Source organism: Lissotriton helveticus, chromosome 5_1 (genome assembly GCF_964261635.1).
Source record: "Lissotriton helveticus chromosome 5_1, aLisHel1.1, whole genome shotgun sequence".
NCBI lineage: Eukaryota > Metazoa > Chordata > Amphibia > Caudata > Salamandridae > Lissotriton > Lissotriton helveticus.
Window position 1 is genome coordinate 1674721467 of NC_136065.1, and position 21429 is coordinate 1674742895.

At 45.4% G+C, this 21429-nt stretch overlaps 1 long non-coding RNA gene and 1 pseudogene across 1 annotated transcript in view; both read right to left on the reverse strand.

Annotated features, from left to right (window-relative positions):
• The window catches only part of LOC144755712 (uncharacterized), a 146672-nt gene that overhangs the window by 13883 nt on the left and 111360 nt on the right, over window positions 1–21429 (reverse strand). The window lies entirely within an intron of this gene.
• LOC144756506 (protein regulator of cytokinesis 1-like) overlaps window positions 18640–21429 on the reverse strand; it is a 72019-nt pseudogene continuing 69229 nt past the window's right edge.

Here is a 21429-nt window from a genome sequence, read left to right on the forward strand (position 1 = left end):
TAGACGTACTGCTGACAAAAAACTTTCCAGATACAGTCTGACGCCTGGGGGTAATTCTAAGGTAAGGAATCTATAACTAATGTGTTTCTTTCAGATCTAGAAGGACAAGGAGACGTAAGAGACCCTTATGTAGGCTGCAACGTGTATTGTTTCAGTGCTGCATTTTTATTACAAGCCAGACTGGTGTTTGCCAAAGGGGAAATTTTCAGCTATTAGAACAGCTGGGCCTTTATAAAGCTTTCAATGACTTTTCAAGCCTGGTGGTGGAAGCTGGAGAACATTGTTCAGCTCCTAGGGTTTAGCTTCTCTATTAGAGAGGAGACTTGACTAATTTTCTAGCAATTCGTGACACTGAGAGGGATATGTTAATTTGATTCGTTCAGTAGGGCATAACTGCTGTGCTCAGCTCTTTGAGAAGTGTAGAGTTTCAAGTAAAATGAGAAGATGGTTTTGTTTTAACAATGGCGTTGAACATTTTTGATTGAGATGCTACTCTGAAAGATGGTAAGTATCTGAGCATTGCCGCATAGATCATGTACCTACTAGAGTGCTCTTAGAGACAGTTCTTTCTTTTTCACAAGGTCCTTATAGAAATCGGAGATGTTCTCATATTTATCTATGGAGTAGTCAGTGTCCCCTTGAAGAGAAGGGTGTGCTGAATTAATGACTATCATGAAAATGTTTTAAAGGGGATTTTTTGCTTTGTCAATCTTCATTGATATAATGGTGGGCTTAGCTTGAAAAATGAGTTTTGTATGTCTTTCAATCCTCAGTTTTCACTAGTGTCATGCCTAATGACAATCACAAGAGAAAAGTATGCGAATGTTTCCAATGTAGGGAAGTTAATGTGGTGATTTTTCAATCGAGTTTTGTTAAGGAACAGCCAAGGAACAAGGGTCGGAATCCAAAAAGCTTGGAAAACCCATTGCTTGAAAGCACTCCAAATCTTAAAGCACACCACTCCAAGGTATTGTGACAATTGTCTTGTGTCTGACACTGCTACTAGCCTTCGCAATCAGTCTGGGTACTTGTAGTGCCCAGTGTATTCAGTCAAATGCTGCAGGAGTGGAGCGCACTAGACACTTACAGTCATTGTAAACTCCGTTTTAGTTTTACCAATGAATACTGGCCGGTAAATTCTGCAATTGTCTTACGTACATTACATGCCTTTTAGCAATCATCAGAGAAAAGTAGTCAGTTTTGAAAGCAAGGGTACAAAGAACATTTTACTTATCATGTGGATACTCTTTCTAAATGCAGATTCCTCACCTTGTTAATGCCCTCAAGCACCAGACTGAGTCTGGAGTTTTTTCGCAGCAATTTCCTTGTGTTCTGGTAGGTGGCATCATTTGGCTCCACGTTGGGTACATCCTGCCCTAGAAGTGATGTTGAGACCACAATATAACCCCCAACTCCACGCATCAATGTAACTTTCTTTCCGATATCAATCTGCGCTGGACACAGAGCATTCAATAATCAGGCGGTGCCAATGTGTAGATCTCTATCTAGTTGGAGACTTTTTAACATGTACTATGGGAGGCGATTTCCCAGAGTGGGGAGAAAGGTGAGTTGGTGAGGGATCTGAGGTTAGATGTAGAGTATCCACCAGAAAGAATGTTACCAAAGGTAAGTAACTTGTTCTTCTGATGGATACTTCTAACAGCAGATTCTTCATCTTGTGAATAGATACCAAAGCAGTACCTCCCAAGGTGGAAGATCTGTGGAATGGCTGAGACAAGGAGATCCTACTGACAAATTGTCCCTCCACCAGCCTTGACTATCCAAGCAGTAGCCTTTTGTGAATGTTAGACCTGACATCCACATTACTGCCTGGCAGGTGTCCAGTTCAGGGCGTGTCCAGTGTAGCCAATATGGTAGTAGCAGATTTGGCTCTGGTGGAATGAGCCGTATGTATTTCCATGGCCAGATTGTTAGCCAGTCCCTAGCAGATCTTTGCACAAAAGACAATCCATCTTGAGATGTTCTGTTTTTGTATTTCCTTTCCTTTCTTTGTTCCAGAGAAGCCAATGAACAGTTGATTGCACACTTGATGGTTCCTTGTGCGATCAATGTAGGAGCTCTCTTAGGGCCTAGACTTTCCTCTTCCTTGGATGGATGAAAAGGGGTAAAGAAAGCCAGCAGACAGATAGACTGCCAGATGTGAAAGGGCATGACAACTTTCGAAAGTAATGATGCCTTAGTCCATACAACAAACTTCTTCCAGCGTCTCACACAGATGGTTTTGGTGTATGGCTGTCTGGCTGCCAGAATGATAGAACGGCCCAGAAGGACATTTACCACCTCAGGAATAAGGTTAAAAGCAGTTAGCTGTCCCTGATAAATCTCCAGTAATGGTGGTGTAAGTTGTGAAAGCTCAGGCATGGGAGCTTACCCTGCTGCTGCGCCATAAGATCCTTCAGAATTGGCAGCCAGATAGGAGGACAAATGCTCGAGGCCACAAATTTCATGGTATCAAATTCTTCTGGCCCAATCTGGAGCCACTGGGATGACTTGGAACTGGTTGTTCCTGATCTTCTTCAGAACTCTGGACAGGAGAGGTAGAGCTAGGAAGGCATAAAAGAGTCCAAAGGTTCAGTTAAACCGAATGGCTTCTCTGAGGAAGAATTGCTTTTTGAACTTCCACGCACAAAGTTCGAACACTGTGCAATCTTGGCAGTGGGGAAAACACTGAGATATGGTTCCCCTCATTACTAAAAGATGCCCTGTGCCATCTCTGAATTTAATCTCCATTCAAGGTCTGCAAGGCAATGCTGGCTGAGTTAATCCACTCTGGTGTTTAAAGATCCTGCCAGGTGTTGTACAAGCAGGGAAATGTCCTGATGAGTCATCCAGTTCCAGAGGCACAGAATCTCCTGGCCCAGAACCCCACTTAGCCCTGCTTCTTGCAATATCACATGGCTGTAGTGTTATCTATGAGCACCTGCACCCTTTTCCCTTGATGGTTAGGAGGAAAGGCTTTCAGTGCCAAGTGAATCTCCCGCAACTCAAACAGGTTGATCTGGAGGTAAGTCTCTGCTGGAGATCAGAGTCCTCTGATCACCACCTCACCCAGATGGCATGCCCAACCCAGCAACGATACGTCTGTCACAACCGTTAGTTCTGGATGGGGTAGGGAGAGGGATTTACCGCCGGACCAATCACCGTCCAGCAACCACCACCACAGATCTTTTGCATTCTCCTTCAACACCTAGACAGATTGTGAAAGGTTCCCTTGGTGCTCAGCCAACTGGGACGTCAGATCCAATTGCAGAGCCTGAGGTGCTACCTGGCATGGTCCACAAGCAGGATGCAGAAGGCCAAGAGGCAAAGAAATCTCAGAGGTATGCACTCTGAGACCCAGGTCCAGGGTTAAAACATCGGAATCTTAGCCCAAATGTTCTGAACCTATCGGAGAGGACGCAAGACTCGCAACAGCACGGTGTTCAGGATGGCTTCAAAAAAAGTGAGTCTTTGTAAAGGAGTCAAGTGTGACTTTGGCACATTGATGGGAAATCGCAGCAAGGGTATTAGGTTGGCCATCATCTAGAAGTGGTTTTACAACTGTTGGAGGGGAGCCAACCCCTAGAAACCAGTTGTAAATGAATGGGAAGACTGGTATTCCCAACATCTAAACATGGGCAGCAGCAGATCGGCAGCAACCACAACCATCATTTCGTGAACAGCCAAGGAAGGCAGGTAATATGAAAAGGGAGCTCTGAACACAGAAAATGCTTGTAGACCTACCTGAAACCGCAGGTAGAGCCTGTCGGTCCCCAAAATGGGGATGTGAAAACATGCATACTGCAGATTTAAGGGCAACATCGATAAACCTGGTTATAAAGCAGACAGAAACTGGTCCAGGCTGAGCATCCTGAACTTGTCCTTCAAAAGGAAGAAATTCAGAGGGTGGAGATCTAAAAGGGCAAAGATCTCCAGTCTTCTTTGACACCAAAAAACAATGAGAGAAACAACCAGAACCGACTTCCCATGCCTGCACCCTCTAAATGGCTTTCTTGTGCAAGAGAGCTTGAACCTCCTATTGCAGAATGTACATGTGGCCCATCATGTGGCATTGTGAAGTAGGAAGCACATATTGAAAGGTGGAGAGGAAGGGGGTGTAACCATTTTGGACAATTTGAAGCACCCATCTGCCCAATGTGATGCTTTGCCACCCCCGGAGGTAGTGGCTGATTTGACCTCCTATCAGGCAGCCATATGTCGTTAGGTTAACTTAAGGTAGCTCCGCAGCAGCAGCTACGGGGCAGGGAATTGGGTGGTTTATTGCCCCTACGAGCCCTCCTGGCAGCCATATCCCTGGCCATTGTCTTAAAAAGGTCTATAGTTGCTAAGGCAGGTCTGTCGTGGCCTCATCTGGAACCCTCTTCCAAAGAATCAAAAGGGGTGAAATCGTAGATCGAACTGTCGTGAAGGCATCGCTAAGCCTAGGGGGTTCACTGTTGCTTTACTTTAAAGTGCATTTTGTCTTTGAAGTGATCCAGGACTGAGTCTAGCTTGTCTTCGAAGAGATAGGTGCAATCAAAGAGCTTATTAATATTATTATTATTATTATTATTACATTTATAATGCGCGCAGCTACCCTAGACAGGGTTTCCCGGCGCAGGCGTGTCCACCACTGCAGACTGAGTAAACGGAAAGCTGGTCACTGAGAAAAAAGCCAGGTCTTAAGATCGCGCCGGAACTTAAGATAGAAAGATTCCTGTTTCATGGAACTGGGAAGAGAATTCCATAGTCTAGAACCCAGAAATGAAAAGGAGCGGCCGCCCATTCTGGTTAGTCTACAACTAGGTGTTACAAAGTAACCTTGAGTGGCTGAGCGTAGGGACCGAGACGGGACATATGGATGGACAAGCTCCTGGAGATAAGATGGAGCAGTCCCTTGTTTGATTTTAAAGACAAAGCAGAAGGTCTTGAATTTAATGCGGCTGTTGATGTGAAGCCAGTGTAGATCCCGAAGGAAGGGAGAGATGGATAGTTTCCTTGGGATGTGGCATAGAAAGTGGGCTGTGGAATTCTGGACCACCTGGAGCTTCTTCAGCACCTCCTGACTCCCCCCCCCATACAGAACGTTACCGTAGTCTAGGCGAGAGGTGACAAGTGCCTGGACTACCGTTCTTTTAGTGGAGTCTGGAAGCATCCAGATGATCTTCCGCAACCATCTTAGAATGGTAAAACAGGTGACGGCAATGCTAACCACCTGTGCCACATTGAGAGGTTGTTATCAATAATAAACCCAAGGTTACGGACTTGGGTAACATGTAGAGGGAGAGTACCCATTTCCTGAGGCCAATGTTTGGGACCCCAGAGATGCTTGTGTTTACCTAAAATAACAACCTCGGTCTTGTCTCCATTTAGTTTCAGCAGATTGGCACACATCCACTCCGACACCCACCATAGACCAAGCTGAAGGGAGGGTACAGAACCTTCCTTCATGGAGGACAGAGACAAAAAAATATTTTGCGTGTCATCGGCGTTCGAGTCAAGGGACAAGCCTGCATCCTCCACAATAGACGCCAGGGGTCTAACATAGATGTTGAAGAGCACAGGACTCAAAGTAGACCCCTGGGGAACTCCGTACGCCAATGACCAGATGGTAGATGAAGATGTAGAAGGGAAGACTCGGAATGTACGGTCACAGAGAAAGGAGGACAGCTAAGTTAGAGCTGGGCCTTCAACTCCTGCCAACTGGAGGGACTTTAAAAGGATGGTATGTGACACTGTATCGAATGCGGCGCTCAAATCAAGTAAAATGAGCGCCGTAGTCTCCCCCCTATCCAGGCATGAGCGCAGTTTCTCAGTGACCCCCAACAGAGTGCTTTCTGTGGAAAAATGGGTTCTGAGTCCAGATTGGGACGGATGTAAAAAGCCTGAGCTTTCCACGTGAGCTGAGAGCTGACAGTTAACATGTTTTTCCAAAATTTTGGAAAGCACCGGCAACAGTGAGATTGGAGGGAAATTTAACATAATCGTAGGATCAGCTCCGGGGTTTTTTAGCAAAGGAACAACCATTGCACGCTTCCAGTCTAGGGGGTCGCTTGATTCTCGTAAGGATGCGTTTAGAAGTGCTTTAAGAACTCCAAGGGCCTCTGGCGAAAGCTGTTGCAGGATGTTAACAGGGAGAGGATCTAGAGGAGAGACAGATTTTACCCAGCTAGGCAGTCAAAGAAAGATCTATCATCAAAGGGATACCATGTAGAAATCTTGGCTACTGAGGAATAGTGGCTCCCGCAAGTCATGTCAGACAGGGGACTCACTGTATTCACCGGAAGGGGGGTCTATAATGAGATTTATAGCGTCTCGACCTTGGTGACAAAATAATTTGCAATATTATTGCATTGGGTCGGATCACTGACATAATATCGATTACACAAATATAGAACTACCATAATATCGAGGAAAAAATATAGAATGCAAAAATATTGAATTCCTATCTCCAAACAGGTAAGTACAAAAATATCGAATCAAAAATATAATTGTAAAAAATATAGTTAGTCAAAATATCGATTTTTTTTAAATGTCTTAAAAGTAATTAAAAATTAATGAAATAATAAATATAATTAACTTAAACATACTTAAAATACTTCAATAACATTAAAATTAATAAATAATTAATGTAAGTTAAAAAAAAACATACAATTAGATTTTTTAATATATATATATATATATATATATATATATATATATATATATATATATATTCACGCTCCAAGGTTGTCCACCTTATGAGTAGCACGCGAGCAGCAGCTTTATTTATGTGTAGGTGAGGACGGGGATCCGCTCGTAGACGCCGCTCCGTAATGGATCTGCCCGACGCGTTTCGAAGCTCCATCTGCTTCTCTTCAGGGGCTTTAACGGAAGCGGTGTGCGCACCTGTTACACTTCTCCAATTTCATATAACTCACCCGCCAATGGGAGGCTCCAATGAGACTTCTGGGAAGTGTAGTGCGGAAAGCACACAATAAAGTCCTGTATGGACTCCACGAGTGGGCCCGTCCTCGATCCCATGTACGGCTGCTACTTCACTGCCGTGACCCCCACGTTAACGGGGTGGTGCATACTCTGCGGCTGGACTGCCGCATATAGATTCACGCTCCAAGGTTGTCCACCTTATGAGTAGCACGCGAGCAGCAGCTTTATTTATGTGTAGGTGAGGACGGGGATCCGCTCGTAGACGCCGCTCCGTAATGGATCTGCCCGACGCGTTTCGAAGCTCCATCTGCTTCTCTTCAGGGGCTTTAACGGAAGCGGTGTGCGCACCCGTTACACTTCTCCAATTTCATATAACTCACCCGCCAATGGGAGGCTCCAATGAGACTTCTGGGAAGTGTAGTGCGGAAAGCACACAATCAAGTCCTGTATGGACTCCACGAGTGGGCCTGTCCTCGATCCCATGTACGGCTGCTACTTCACTGCCGTGACCCCCACGTTAACGGGGTGGTGCATACTCTGCGGCTGGACTGCCGCATATAGATTCACGCTCCAAGGTTGTCCACCTTATGAGTAGCACGCGAGCAGCAGCTTTATTTATGTGTAGGTGAGGACGGGGATCCGCTCGTAGACGCCGCTCCGTAATGGATCTGCCCGACGCGTTTCGAAGCTCCATCTGCTTCTCTTCAGGGGCTTTAACGGAAGCGGTGTGCGCACCCGTTACACTTCTCCAATTTCATATAACTCACCCGCCAATGGGAGGCTCCAATGAGACTTCTGGGAAGTGTAGTGCGGAAAGCACACAATCAAGTCCTGTATGGACTCCACGAGTGGGCCCGTCCTCGATCCCATGTACGGCTGCTACTTCACTGCCGTGACCCCCACGTTAACGGGGTGGTGCATACTCTGCGGCTGGACTGCCGCATATAGATTCACGCTCCAAGGTTGTCCACCTTATGAGTAGCACGCGAGCAGCAGCTTTATTTATGTGTAGGTGAGGACGGGGATCCGCTCGTAGACGCCGCTCCGTAATGGATCTGCCCGACGCGTTTCGAAGCTCCATCTGCTTCTCTTCAGGGGCTTTAACGGAAGCGGTGTGCGCACCTGTTACACTTCTCCAATTTCATATAACTCACCCGCCAATGGGAGGCTCCAATGAGACTTCTGGGAAGTGTAGTGCGGAAAGCACACAATCAAGTCCTGTATGAACTCCACGAGTTCGCGTGCTACTCAAAGGTGGACACCTTCGAGCATTGATTTATACGCGGCCATCCAGCCGCGGAGTATGCACCACCCCAGCACCCTGGGGGTCACTAAAGTGAAGCAGCAGTCGTACTTGAAATCGAGGACGGGCCCATTTGTGGAGTCCATACAGGACTTGATTGTGTGCTTCCCGGACCACACTTCCCAGAATGCACAGTCTCATTTGAGCCTCCCATCGGTGGGTGTGTTATATATTAAATGGGGAAGTGGGTCGGCGGTTGCGCACACCGCTTCCGTTAAAGCCCCTGAAGAGAAGCATATGGAGCTTCGAAACGCGTCGGGCAGATCCCGTACGGAGCGGCGTCTACGAGTGGATCCCCGTCCTCACCTATACATAAACCAAGCTGCTGTTCGCGTGCTACTCAAAGGTGGACACCTTCGAGCATTGATTTATACGCGGACATCCAGCCGCGGAGTATGCACCACCCCGGCACCCTGGGGGTCACTAAAGTGAAGCAGCAGTCGTACTTGAAATCGAGGACGGGCCCACTTGTGGAGTCCATACAGGACTTGATTGTGTGCTTCCCGGACCACACTTCCCAGAATGCACAGTCTCATTTGAGCCTCCCATCGGTGGGTGTGTTATATATTAAATGGGGAAGTGGGTCGGCGGTTGCGCACACCGCTTCCGTTAAAGCCCCTGAAGAGAAGCATATGGAGCTTCGAAACGCATCGGGCAGATCCCGTACAGAGCGGCGTCTACGAGTGGATCCCCGTCCTCACCTATACATAAACCAAGCTGCTGTTCGCGTGCTACTCAAAGGTGGACACCTTCGAGCATTGATTTATACGCGGCCATCCAGCCGCGGAGTATGCACCACCCCGGCACCCTGGGGGTCACTAAAGTGAAGCAGCAGTCGTACTTGAAATCGAGGACGGGCCCACTTGTGGAGTCCATACAGGACTTGATTGTGTGCTTCCCGGACCACACTTCCCAGAATGCACAGTCTCATTTGAGCCTCCCATCGGTGGGTGTGTTATATATTAAATGGGGAAGTGGGTCGGCGGTTGCGCACACCGCTTCCATTAAAGCCCCTGAAGAGAAGCATATGGAGCTTCGAAACGCGTCGGGCAGATCCCGTACGGAGCGGCGTCTACGAGTGGATCCCCGTCCTCACCTATACATAAACCAAGCTGCTGTTCGCGTGCTACTCAAAGGTGGACACCTTCGAGCATTGATTTATACGCGGCCATCCAGCCGCGGAGTATGCACCACCCCGGCACCCTGGGGGTCACTAAAGTGAAGCAGCAGTCGTACTTGAAATCGAGGACGGGCCCACTTGTGGAGTCCATACAGGACTTGATTGTGTGCTTCCCGGACCACACTTCCCAGAATGCACAGTCTCATTTGAGCCTCCCATCGGTGGGTGTGTTATATATTAAATGGGGAAGTGGGTCGGCGGTTGCGCACACCGCTTCCGTTAAAGCCCCTGAAGAGAAGCATATGGAGCTTCGAAACGCGTCGGGCAGATCCCGTACGGAGCGGCGTCTACTAGTGGATCCCCGTCCTCACCTATACATAAACCAAGCTGCTGTTTGCGTGCTACTCAAAGGTGGACACCTTCGAGCATTGATTTATACGCGGCCATCCAGCCGCGGAGTATGCACCACCCCGGCACCCTGGGGGTCACTAAAGTGAAGCAGCAGTCGTACTTGAAATCGAGGACGGGCCCACTTGTGGAGTCCATACAGGACTTGATTGTGTGCTTCCCGGACCACACTTCCAAGAATGCACAGTCTCATTTGAGCCTCCCATCGGTGGGTGTGTTATATATTAAATGGGGAAGTGGGTCGGCGGTTGCGCACACCGCTTCCGTTAAAGCCCCTGAAGAGAAGCATATGGAGCTTCGAAACGCGTCGGGCAGATCCCGTACGGAGCGGCATCTACGAGTGTATCCCCGTCCTCACCTATACATAAACCAAGCTGCTGTTCGCGTGCTACTCAAAGGTGGACACCTTCGAGCATTGATTTATACGCGGCCATCCAGCCGCGGAGTATGCACCACCCCGGCACCCTGGGGGTCACTAAAGTGAAGCAGCAGTCGTACTTGAAATCGAGGACGGGCCCACTTGTGGAGTCCATACAGGACTTGATTGTGTGCTTCCCGGACCACACTTCCCAGAATGCACAGTCTCATTTGAGCCTCCCATCGGTGGGTGTGTTATATATTAAATGGGGAAGTGGGTCGGCGGTTGCGCACACCGCTTCCGTTAAAGCCCCTGAAGAGAAGCATATGGAGCTTCGAAACGCGTCGGGCAGATCCCGTACGGAGCGACGTCTACGAGTGGATCCCCGTCCTCACCTATACATAAACCAAGCTGCTGTTCGCGTGCTACTCAAAGGTGGACACCTTCGAGCATTGATTTATACGCGGCCATCCAGCCGCGGAGTATGCACCACCCCGGCACCCTGGGGGTCACTAAAGTGAAGCAGCAGTCGTACTTGAAATCGAGGACGGGCCCACTTGTGGAGTCCATACAGGACTTGATTGTGTGCTTCCCGGACCACACTTCCCAGAATGCACAGTCTCATTTGAGCCTCCCATCGGTGGGTGTGTTATATATTAAATGGGGAAGTGGGTCGGCGGTTGCGCACACCGCTTCCGTTAAAGCCCCTGAAGAGAAGCATATGGAGCTTCGAAACGCGTCGGGCAGATCCCGTACGGAGCGGCGTCTACGAGTGGATCCCCGTCCTCACCTATACATAAACCAAGCTGCTGTTCGCGTGCTACTCAAAGGTGGACACCTTCGAGCATTGATTTATACGCGGACATCCAGCCGCGGAGTATGCACCACCCCGGCACCCTGGGGGTCACTAAAGTGAAGCAGCAGTCGTACTTGAAATCGAGGACGGGCCCACTTGTGGAGTCCATACAGGACTTGATTGTGTGCTTCCCGGACCACACTTCCCAGAATGCACAGTCTCATTTGAGCCTCCCATCGGTGGGTGTGTTATATATTAAATGGGGAAGTGGGTCGGCGATTGCGCACACCGCTTCCGTTAAAGCCCCTGAAGAGAAGCATATGGAGCTTCGAAACGCGTCGGGCAGATCCCGTACGGAGCGGCGTCTACGAGTGGATCCCCGTCCTCACCTATACATAAACCAAGCTGCTGTTCGCGTGCTACTCAAAGGTGGACACCTTCGAGCATTGATTTATACGCGGCCATCCAGCCGCGGAGTATGCACCACCCCGGCACCCTGGGGGTCACTAAAGTGAAGCAGCAGTCGTACTTGAAATCGAGGACGGGCCCACTTGTGGAGTCCATACAGGACTTGATTGTGTGCTTCCCGGACCACACTTCCCAGAATGCACAGTCTCATTTGAGCCTCCCATCGGTGGGTGTGTTATATATTAAATGGGGAAGTGGGTCGGCGGTTGCGCACACCGCTTCCGTTAAAGCCCCTGAAGAGAAGCATATGGAGCTTCGAAACGCGTCGGGCAGATCCCGTACGGAGCGGCGTCTACGAGTGGATCCCCGTCCTCACCTATACATAAACCAAGCTGCTGTTCGCGTGCTACTCAAAGGTGGACACCTTCGAGCATTGATATATATATATATATATATATATATATATATATGAACGTGATATTAATAAAAAATATAGAATATTTTTACCGTAGGATAGCGGTAGGGTAACATTTACTATTACCACTCCAGTGAGTGCAACAGTAGAGAAAGCGTTGGATAGCGTAGGGGTAAAAATCACTATTCCCACTCCAGTGAGTGCAACAGTAGGGAAAGCGTTGGATAGGGGGAGGGTAAAAATAACTATTCCCACTCCAGAGAGTGCAACAGTAGGGAAAGAGTTGGATAGCGTAGGGGTAAAAATTACTATTCCCACTCCAGTGAGTGCAACAGTAGGGAAAGCGTTGGATAGCATAGGGGTAAAAATTACTATTCCCACTCCAGTGAGTGCAACAGTAGGGAAAGCGTTGGATAGCGTAGGGGCAGAAATTACTATTTCTACTCCAGTGAGTGCAACAGTAAGGGAAGCGTTGGATAGCGTAGGGGTAAAAATTACTATTCTCACTCCAGAGAGTGCAATAGTAGGGAAAGCATTGGATAGCGTACAGGTAAAAATTACTATTCCCAATGCAGTGAGTGCAACAGTAGGGAAAGCGTTGGATAGCGTAGGGGTAAAAAATACTATTTCCACTCCAGAGAGTGCAACAGTAGGGAAAGCATTGGATAGTGTAGGGGTAGAAATTACTATTCCCACTCCAGAGAGTGCAACAGTAGGGAAAGCGTTGGATAGCGTAGGGGTAAAAATTACTATTCCCACTCCAGTGAGTGCAACAGTAGGGAAAGCGTTGGATAGCGTAGGACTAAAAATTACTATTCCCACTCCAGAGAGTGCAACAGTAGGGAAAGCGTTGGATAGCGTAGGAACAAAAATTACTATTCCCACTCCAGTTAGTGCAACAGTAGGGAAAGTAAATACTTCATATATTAATTAAAATAAATCAAATATTAATACCAATTACAAATTAATTAAAAATAATTACCAATTTAATATAATATATTAATGAATCAATTAAAAAAACAAATAAAAAGTATTTATGAAAAATCATTACCTATTAATACAAATTAATTACCAATTAACAATTAATTAATTAGCAATTGAAAAATAATTAAATTACTTCCCACCCTATTCCTCTATAAACCCACAACCCGCTACAGAAAATAAATAAATAAAATTAACATAATTATCAATTAAGCAATTAATAAAAATGAATTACCAATTTTAATTTAATTAATTACCAATTAAAAATGTATTAGCAATTGATTCAAGATAAATACCAATAAATAAATTAAAACATTTAATCAATTATAATTAAATTACTTCCCACCCTATTCCCCTATAAACCCACAACCCGCTACCGAAAATAAATTAATACAATTAGCATAATTATCAATTATTAAATTAAGTAAAATTAATGACCAATTATAATTTAATTAATTTCCAATTAAAAATTAATTAACAAATAATTCAATATAAATACAATTAATAAATTAAAATATTTAAATAATTATAATTAAATTACTTCCCACCCTATTCCCCTATAAGCCCACAACCCGCTACAGAATTAAATTACGCAAAAATTAAATACCATAAAATTCATTGCTCAAAATAAATTATAAAATAAATATTCACTTTTCACACATATCTAACATAAAAAACACTTTAAAAATTTGGTAAAAATATAAAAAAAATCAATATATATTTAATACCTATATTATATACATCGATATTTTGACTTTCTATAGTTATGTAAATCGATATTAACTTACTTACCTCAAATTCGATATTTTTGTTGTCTATATTCTGTCCATTCGATATTTTGTCCATTAAATTCGATATTTTTGGTGTCTATATTCTGTCCATTTGATAATTTGTCCATTCTATATTTTTAATTCGATATTACTGCAATTCTATATTTTTAACTCGATATTTTGACTGTATACCCATTGGGTCTCATCCAGGACAGGTGGCATCGGAGCAGTGTTCGCTCCTGCCAAGTTCTTGACCATGGAGAATAGAGACCGTGGACGGTTCAATGAGTTGGTGATGGTGTTTTGGACAAAGGACATTTTTGCCGCCTTACAAGCCAGATGGTACGTGTTTAAGGCAGCCTTGTACTCAGACTTGCCGCTGAGGGTATAGGTCTTACGCCATCTTCTTTCCAAGTGCTTGCACTTGGATTTCATGACCTTTAGCTCATTATTGAACCATGGGGCGGGAGGGTGGTGAGTAAAACTACATTTTGGTACCAAGGGCAGGCAGGTATCAATGGACTTAGCTAACCAATTAGACACTGCGGAATTTAGGGAGCAACAAGGTAAGTTAATGTCCGGAGGATTCACCAGTAAATGCTTATTAAAAGCATCTAACTTCTTCCGGGCCTCCTACTGACTGAGTCATCTCTGCAGACAAGCACAATATCCCCTGAAGTGACTAATTTAAATTGAATGGCATAGTGATCAGACCACCCTAGGGGAAGCGCGGGTAAACTACAGTCCCACACGAGATTGGACAGAATTGGATCCAACAGATGACCCGCCTGATGAGTGGGTGCCTGATTATGTAACAACAAATCGAGAGCTTCAAAATCCGCTAAAAGAGTTGTGCTCTCAGTGTTCAGGGGGTCCTCTAAATTGAAGTTAAGGTCCCCCAAAATGGTGAAATTGGCAGCCTTCATTACAAGCGGGGCTACTAAGTCAGGGAATGTAGAAAACCAATTCTTAGGATTCCCCGTGGGACGGTAGATAAGTAGGCCTGATAGAGTAATTTGGGGGGAAACAACAAATTTGAACAGGGCGGCTTCACAATCTGGGAAGGGTTGGAGCTCAAGTTTGCAGGAGTAGGTGTATTTAAAAATTACAGCAATCCCACCTCCTCTCTTAATTCCTCTGTCACTTCTAGAAATGACCTAGCCAGGAGCAAGGGCGCTAGCGACATCTGGGCCTGAGCTAGCGTGGAGCCAGGTTTCAGTTAAGAACAAAGCATCGGGAGTCTCTGAAATCAAAAAATCAAATATATGAGCTTTGTTCTTGGGAAGGGAACAGCAGTTAATGCTCCAGAAGTAAGTGTTTGCCTGCCTTCGAAGAAGACTTTTTGTGTATGGTGATGTCCCTACCTCTAGATGCGGTAGTTACCGATTTAATATGCTTATAACCCAACCTAAAACCACAGTTAGAACATCTAAAACAGAGTTGTGCTGGATTACACGCAGAGCAAGAGGAGGAGACATCACCTCTAAGTAACAAAAGCTCTTCCGCGGCATACGTAAATTGACTGAAAGGGTTTATGTCGGTTGCAGCATAGTTGCTGGGCGCGTCAGGGCGTGGACGGGCGCAGACGGCTTGCTTCTGGTGCGCCTCCGGCGTGCCCACTTGGCACGTGCTGCGCGAGCACTGCGTGATTGCACCAGGTTGCTATTTGAAGAGCAAGATCAACGAGCGAGGCGGCAAGAGTGTCCCCCTGTCTGGCGAGCCCCCCGTAACTCTGAAGAAGAGCAGAGCTCGGGATTAGAGCGCCGCCATCTTAGGAGTACCAAATACCAGCGCTACCATAGGACTCAATACATTTAAAAACCAAGCAGGTAAGATCGTGACAGATGAGAACAAAGGTTCCCTGGTGTAGTGTTAATTTTTAAAATGCGGGTAAGAGGAAAAACAAACAGGAATTAAAGCAGCACTCTCTCAATGCATAGCGAGCCAGTTACTCACGGCTGCGCGCTTGCATCGGGTTGCTATTTGAAGAGCAAGAACAACGAGCGAGGCGTCAAGAGTGTCGCCCTATCTGGCGAGCCCCCCATAACTCTGAAGAAGAGCAGAGCGCGGGATTAGAGCGCCGCCATCCTAGGAGTCCCAAATACCAGCGCTACCCTAGGACTCAATACATTAAAAAACCAAGCAGGTAAGATCGTGACAAATGAGAACAAAGGTTCCCTGGTGTAGTGTTAATTTTTAAAATGCGGGTAAGAGGAAAAACAAACAGGAATTAAAACAGCACTCTCTCAGTGCATAGCGAGCCAGTTACTCAGCTTATCCATAAAGGACTGTTGGACACCACTGGAAAATCTGTCTGAGAGGATCCAAGCCTAGCACTGAAGCACCACGCTGGTACCAGCTACCCTACCTCAACAGTCAGTGGTCCAGGCCCTATTTCATCACATATTTTGCTGCCTCCAGGCAATACTGGATTTTTTGTTGTAGGTTGGCCCGAAGGTCATTGGGGACCACTTCGAAGATGTTGACCGCCATGTTCCATAACACAGAAAATAATGACCCAAAAGGCAACTAAAATTAACAGGCCTGAGGACAAGGCTGGTAGACAACAAAATGCTTTTGCCAAATGCTTCCATGCATTGCAACCTGTCGGGCGGGGTGCTCAGAAATGTTTTGGGATTCAGCTTTTCGATGGAAGCCTGAACTTCTAACTTTCAGCTGTTGGCTGCTGCAGGAGAAAGATGGGTCTCCTAAAACTGGCCTCCACCTTCTGTCTATTAGCTTGTTAACTGGAGGGCAAGATTCTGGCTTTGCCCAAATGCGTAGTAGTGTCTCAGTCAGTAGTCATTAGAGGGCTATAGAGGATCTTGGGAGGTCTGTCCAGTTGCTAGACCACTGCTAGCAAGTTTGTTTTGACTTTGATAAACTGAAACAGAAGTTTCCGCTGCTATCCTGATCACCATTACAAAGGAGGCAGATTCCTCAGTGGAAGGACAAGAAGTAGATGTGCGTCATTGTTCTGTGGCTCAGAAAATGGGTCAGAAAATCTGCAATGTGGGGGAATCATATCCAAATCTGAATTAGGCTGATGATGAGAGGGGTGCAATTTTGAACGAGGTCACGGGGGATTCACCTTAAGGTATAAAAGGACTATTGTTTACTCCTCCAGCATCCGTGGTGTTGCTGCCAGTGTTTAAGGTCCAGGGACTTTTACTGGATTCTCTGCTGTCAGAAGTATTGAAGCATGCTTTGGGCCTGGATTATGAGTTGACCTCAAAGCAAGGCCAAGAGGCACAGTCGGCTCGGGATGGACACGTCAGCAGCAATCTGACTGGAAGCCTCCTCTGATCCATAGGGCCAGAAGGTGCTCCAGAGGGATTCAGTGGGATACCACATTTACACGGCATGGCCTGCTTGTAGGCCTTGATCTGCTGTAGTGTCACTGATGGGCTCAGAAAATCATGTTGGATCGGAACTAAAGCCAGGACCTGTTCTGAGGCCAGAGACTGAGACTGTGGCTTTCAGACATTCTGATGTGAGCGTAACTATTCATTGTAAGAGTGTCAGGATGAAGGAGTCGTTCTTGGACTTCATATGCTTCTTCTTGGAGTTACCTATTGATTACGAAAGTGAAAATGACCTCATTTAGGATACACCTCAGGAATGAAAATGCACCAATGTCCTTGTGTGGACTCTGGCCTCTCTAGCTATTCTGGGTGGCCTTCAGGTGCACCTGAGTACAGTCACCGCATGACTTTGAGATGTGTGAGGAGCCCAGACACCAGAAATAGACGTTGTGAGGGTCCTTCATTGGCATATGTTTGCAGCAATCCTTGTAGGGCTTGAAACATGTTGTCTATGGAGATGACATGTTCCTTGCATACTGGAAGAATATTGAAATGTTTTGAAAAGTTTGTCTGTCAAACCTGACAGAAATTGAGGGAGCAATGTAGAGGCACCAAGCACGGGCAGGACTCGGCCCAAAACTCTACAATGCCACGGGTAGACCTGTCAGCCTTAGGGTGGTCTTCCTTCGAATGTTTTGCCTTCACCCTCCTATTTTCTGAATTAGTTTTGTTGGCCTGCTAACCAGTGCTAAAGTGCTTTTGCTCACTCCATAAAATATGGTAACATTTGCTTATACTAAATTGGCATATTAAATTTACTTATAAATCCCTAGGAAAGTGGTACACCATATCCGGGGCCTGTAAAATGCTACTAGTGGGCCGTTAGCACTTATTGTGAAACCTACTTAAGTAGTCCCTTGAAACATATCGCAGGTCTGCCACTGCCTGAATGCAGTTTTTATCTAACATAATTCAACTTGGTAATATAACTCCTTTGCCATGCCTTAAACTCCTCTTTTATTACATTTACGTCACCCCTAAGTTGGGCCATAGGGAATGTGCATTGTAATTAAAAGGTTGGGCATGTACTTTTAAGGTTTACATGTCCCGGTAGTGAAAAACTCCCAAATTTATTTTTTACTACAGTGAGGCCTACCTCTCCCATCGGATAACATCAGGTTGCTTTGTTACATTTAATAAGTGCTAAATTTTGATTGGGAACAAGTAAGAATCTCATATTTGGTGGTTGAGAAATCATAATTTAAAATCCTCTTTACTGATAAAGTTGTTAGACTTTGTATATTCCTCCCATACTGCCACACAATAGAGGGATTAGCTGTCCCTGGATGAGCCAGCACTAGCAGGATGGGGGCGGAGCTGGGCACAGCCCCACTGTTTTTGGGGGGGTTTGTAAATACATTTTATTTAGTATAATTAGCATAACTTTTATTTAACAAATAAAACAGACAAACAATACATAGAAATAATGTAGTTGGCTTTCTTTCTCTGCCATTCTATGACATCCATACATTATGCTCACATAATTAAAAAACATGATGAAGCATTGAAACTCTCTGCATGATGTCCATTCTAAATTGGTAGGCAGAACATGAGGTTGTACCCAGCAAGCTGGCTTGTTGGTTCTTAACAGACTTTACTTCATCTCAGTTGAATGCTCTTGTTTGAAATTTTACTGTCAATGGCGGAGAAATGTTGCTTCATTAAAAACCTCATGATCGCATCACACGTCACATTAAAATGTTTCAGGCAAACAATTTATTCCTTTAGAAACCCATGGTTCAACTCCCCCATGTCATTCATTACTGTAGTGCCTGCTGACCAGGTTGGTTAAGTGCATTGTGCACCACTGTATGGTCTTCTCATTAATTCGGTTTCCCTCCATCTCCTTTCCCCAATCAGATTGGGTGACTTTTGCCACTGCTCTAACACAGAATATATGAATCTCTGCCCATTAACTACAAACACCCGAATTTGTTCTTGCTCCCATGCAATAATTAGAGCCATCAAATCCTTTTTCAGATTTTTTAATGTTTTGTGAAGTCTAGCATGCTGCCTAGCTTCAAGTATAAATGAATTGTGACTTGTGAAATTTCCAAGATCTAACAATATAGTACTGCGTCTAGAGTTTAACACAAATTCCAAGAAGCGATCCCAGAAGCACTGTCATTTTTCCACACCTTCAAACAACTGTTTGTGCACTTCATAATGGTGTTTGATCTTCACAATTTCAGATTCATTAAGATTAAGAAGGAGTTCTGTGTAATCGTCATCATGGAAAGGCGAACAGGTTTATGTTTGTTTAGGGGTATAGTAGCACTGTTGCCAGTAGAACTTTAATTCTTTTCGAATTTCTCGTATAATATGACATAGATTTGCCTTCTCAAGCTACTCCAATCGTTGTACTTCAGCTACCAGTGCTTGGCCTGTTTTCCTGCTCGGTCCAGACATGTGCACAGAAAAAGCTTCAAGATCTTCACTTGAGATTTGTAGTTTGTTTCAGAGATCTGTGATCCTTGAGAAGGGTACCGAACAGACAACTTCATTTTGGGTTTTTGTGCTCCACCAAATGTTGCAAGAGCATCTTAAGTGTATTTATGTTTTCTATAGAAAGGCAAAATGATTCCTCATCCTCCCATACAACATTATGTTCAAATTTAGCATCAGAGGCAAGATCCAATTGCTCCATGCACAATATATATATATTTTTTTATTACAAACTCTACTCTTCGCCGATCCTTTTCTTCTGATAGGGATACAACATGCCGTCTGAATAGGTCTAGCTAATCCAAGCTTGGAACAGCCAGACTGTCAACGATATAAGGAGGAGTCCTCAAACTACCACACAGCTTTTTATTTCTTTCTATTAGTGTTCTCAGTTCAGTCTGTCGCTCTTTCTTCTGCTTTAACAGGACTTCCACTTTGGTGTGCAAGTATTTTTCCATTTGAAGGATAGGTTGATTCTCATCTCTTTCAAGTGGTGGCAACATGAGCTCCTCACACACGGTGTCCAACTTTCTACACAATACAGCAATGTTCTTGATAAGATGCTCCTTTAAGGACTCTTCTTCTGCGATCCTTTGATCCAAAAGTCCTGTAACTTGTTTTGTCACAGCATCTGCTCTGTCCTTTCATTAGTCTTCAGATATGCCAAACCTTATCCCAGAGATCCTGTAGGCAATTAGATAACATTTAACAGAATATTCAACCAATGCTTCCCTCTTCGACATACTCCTTGTCAATACTCATGTTCTACGACAAGCTATAACAGCTAAACCAGCAACTTTCCAGAAGATAAAAAGGTTTACACCCGATCTCGTATTTTTTTCACTTAGGCGAGAACTCAAATTGTATCCTGTGCCCAGCATTCACTCAAAGGACTTCACAATACTTCATTGTTCATGCAGTCAGGCTGGAGTAAGGACAAGGGAGGCAAGAAACTCCAGTCACTTTAAAGGTAATTCTCTAGAAACTTCTGCTTCAAAGAAGGCAGCAGGTATAAAAAAAGGGCCTGCAGAAACCACTTTTGAGTTTACTTTCTGGAGCTGCGGAAGGAATCTCAGAGGACTGCCTGCTGCTGTGGCCTGCAGTGTACTTCAAAAGACTGTTTTGCTGCACCTGGAAGGACTGCTCTGCTGCCTGAAGCCTGCCTTGAACCCACAGAGGCCTGCCCTGCAGCTTGAGCCCTGCTCCACTCCTTAAACCTAGGACTACCAAAGTTACTCCAAGTGCCAGTTGGCCGGCCTCCTGACAAAGCCTCAGGGATAGAAAAGGCTCCCTTCACCTTGAACCCGCACTTGGACCCAGCCTGAGTCCTGACCCTTCAAGTGGTACCTCCCAAGTCCTGGACCCTTGGAAGTGGTGCTAAAGGTACCCAGATAGCCTAAAGCCAAAATCTGGGACTTAGAAACTCTTTAGTTAAAAACTGCTCCGAGAACCGAGAGGAGACTGGGACCAACAAGCTTGTCTATCCACCCAAGGTGCATCGCTGATCAGCCTGACTTCGTGGCGCTCCCTCTATGTTCTTCTTCGCAGCAGTAAATCCTGTTCAGCGGTTCTTTGCAGAAGAGGTGTCCAACCTTGTGGAGCCCTCATTGGCTGCAGCCTCCAGCTTCCTCCTGCTGGAGATTTTTGACTTCCAAAAAAGAGACCAAGTCTGAATGTGAAAATCTTCACTGTGACCTCGTCAAGCGGATTCTTGACAACGTACCTTGGTCCTTGGACACCATGTGCAGCTTTGCCCTACTGAACTTTATCGTCTCAGACATTTTTGCAAAACGTTCTTCTAAGTCTGACTGTTAGTGTGACCTGGCCTAATCCTCTTCTTGTATCCGACCTGCGCTCCATCGCGGTCAGACATATTTTCCGACTTTGATCAGGTCTCGGGCGACTAAATGTCCGCAGTTGCTGCTTTGATCTTTTAGGTGCTAGCTTTTACATTAAACTTTAAAAATTCTTAACTCTGGTTTTACTGATTGGATTTTTGTCGTTTTGGTATACACTATTTTCAAAATTATTTTGGGATTTTTCTTTTGTTGTGTTTTCACTTTATTACTGTTTGTGTGCTGTATAAATACTTTACACGTTGCCTCTAAGCTAAGCATAACTGCTTTTGTGCCA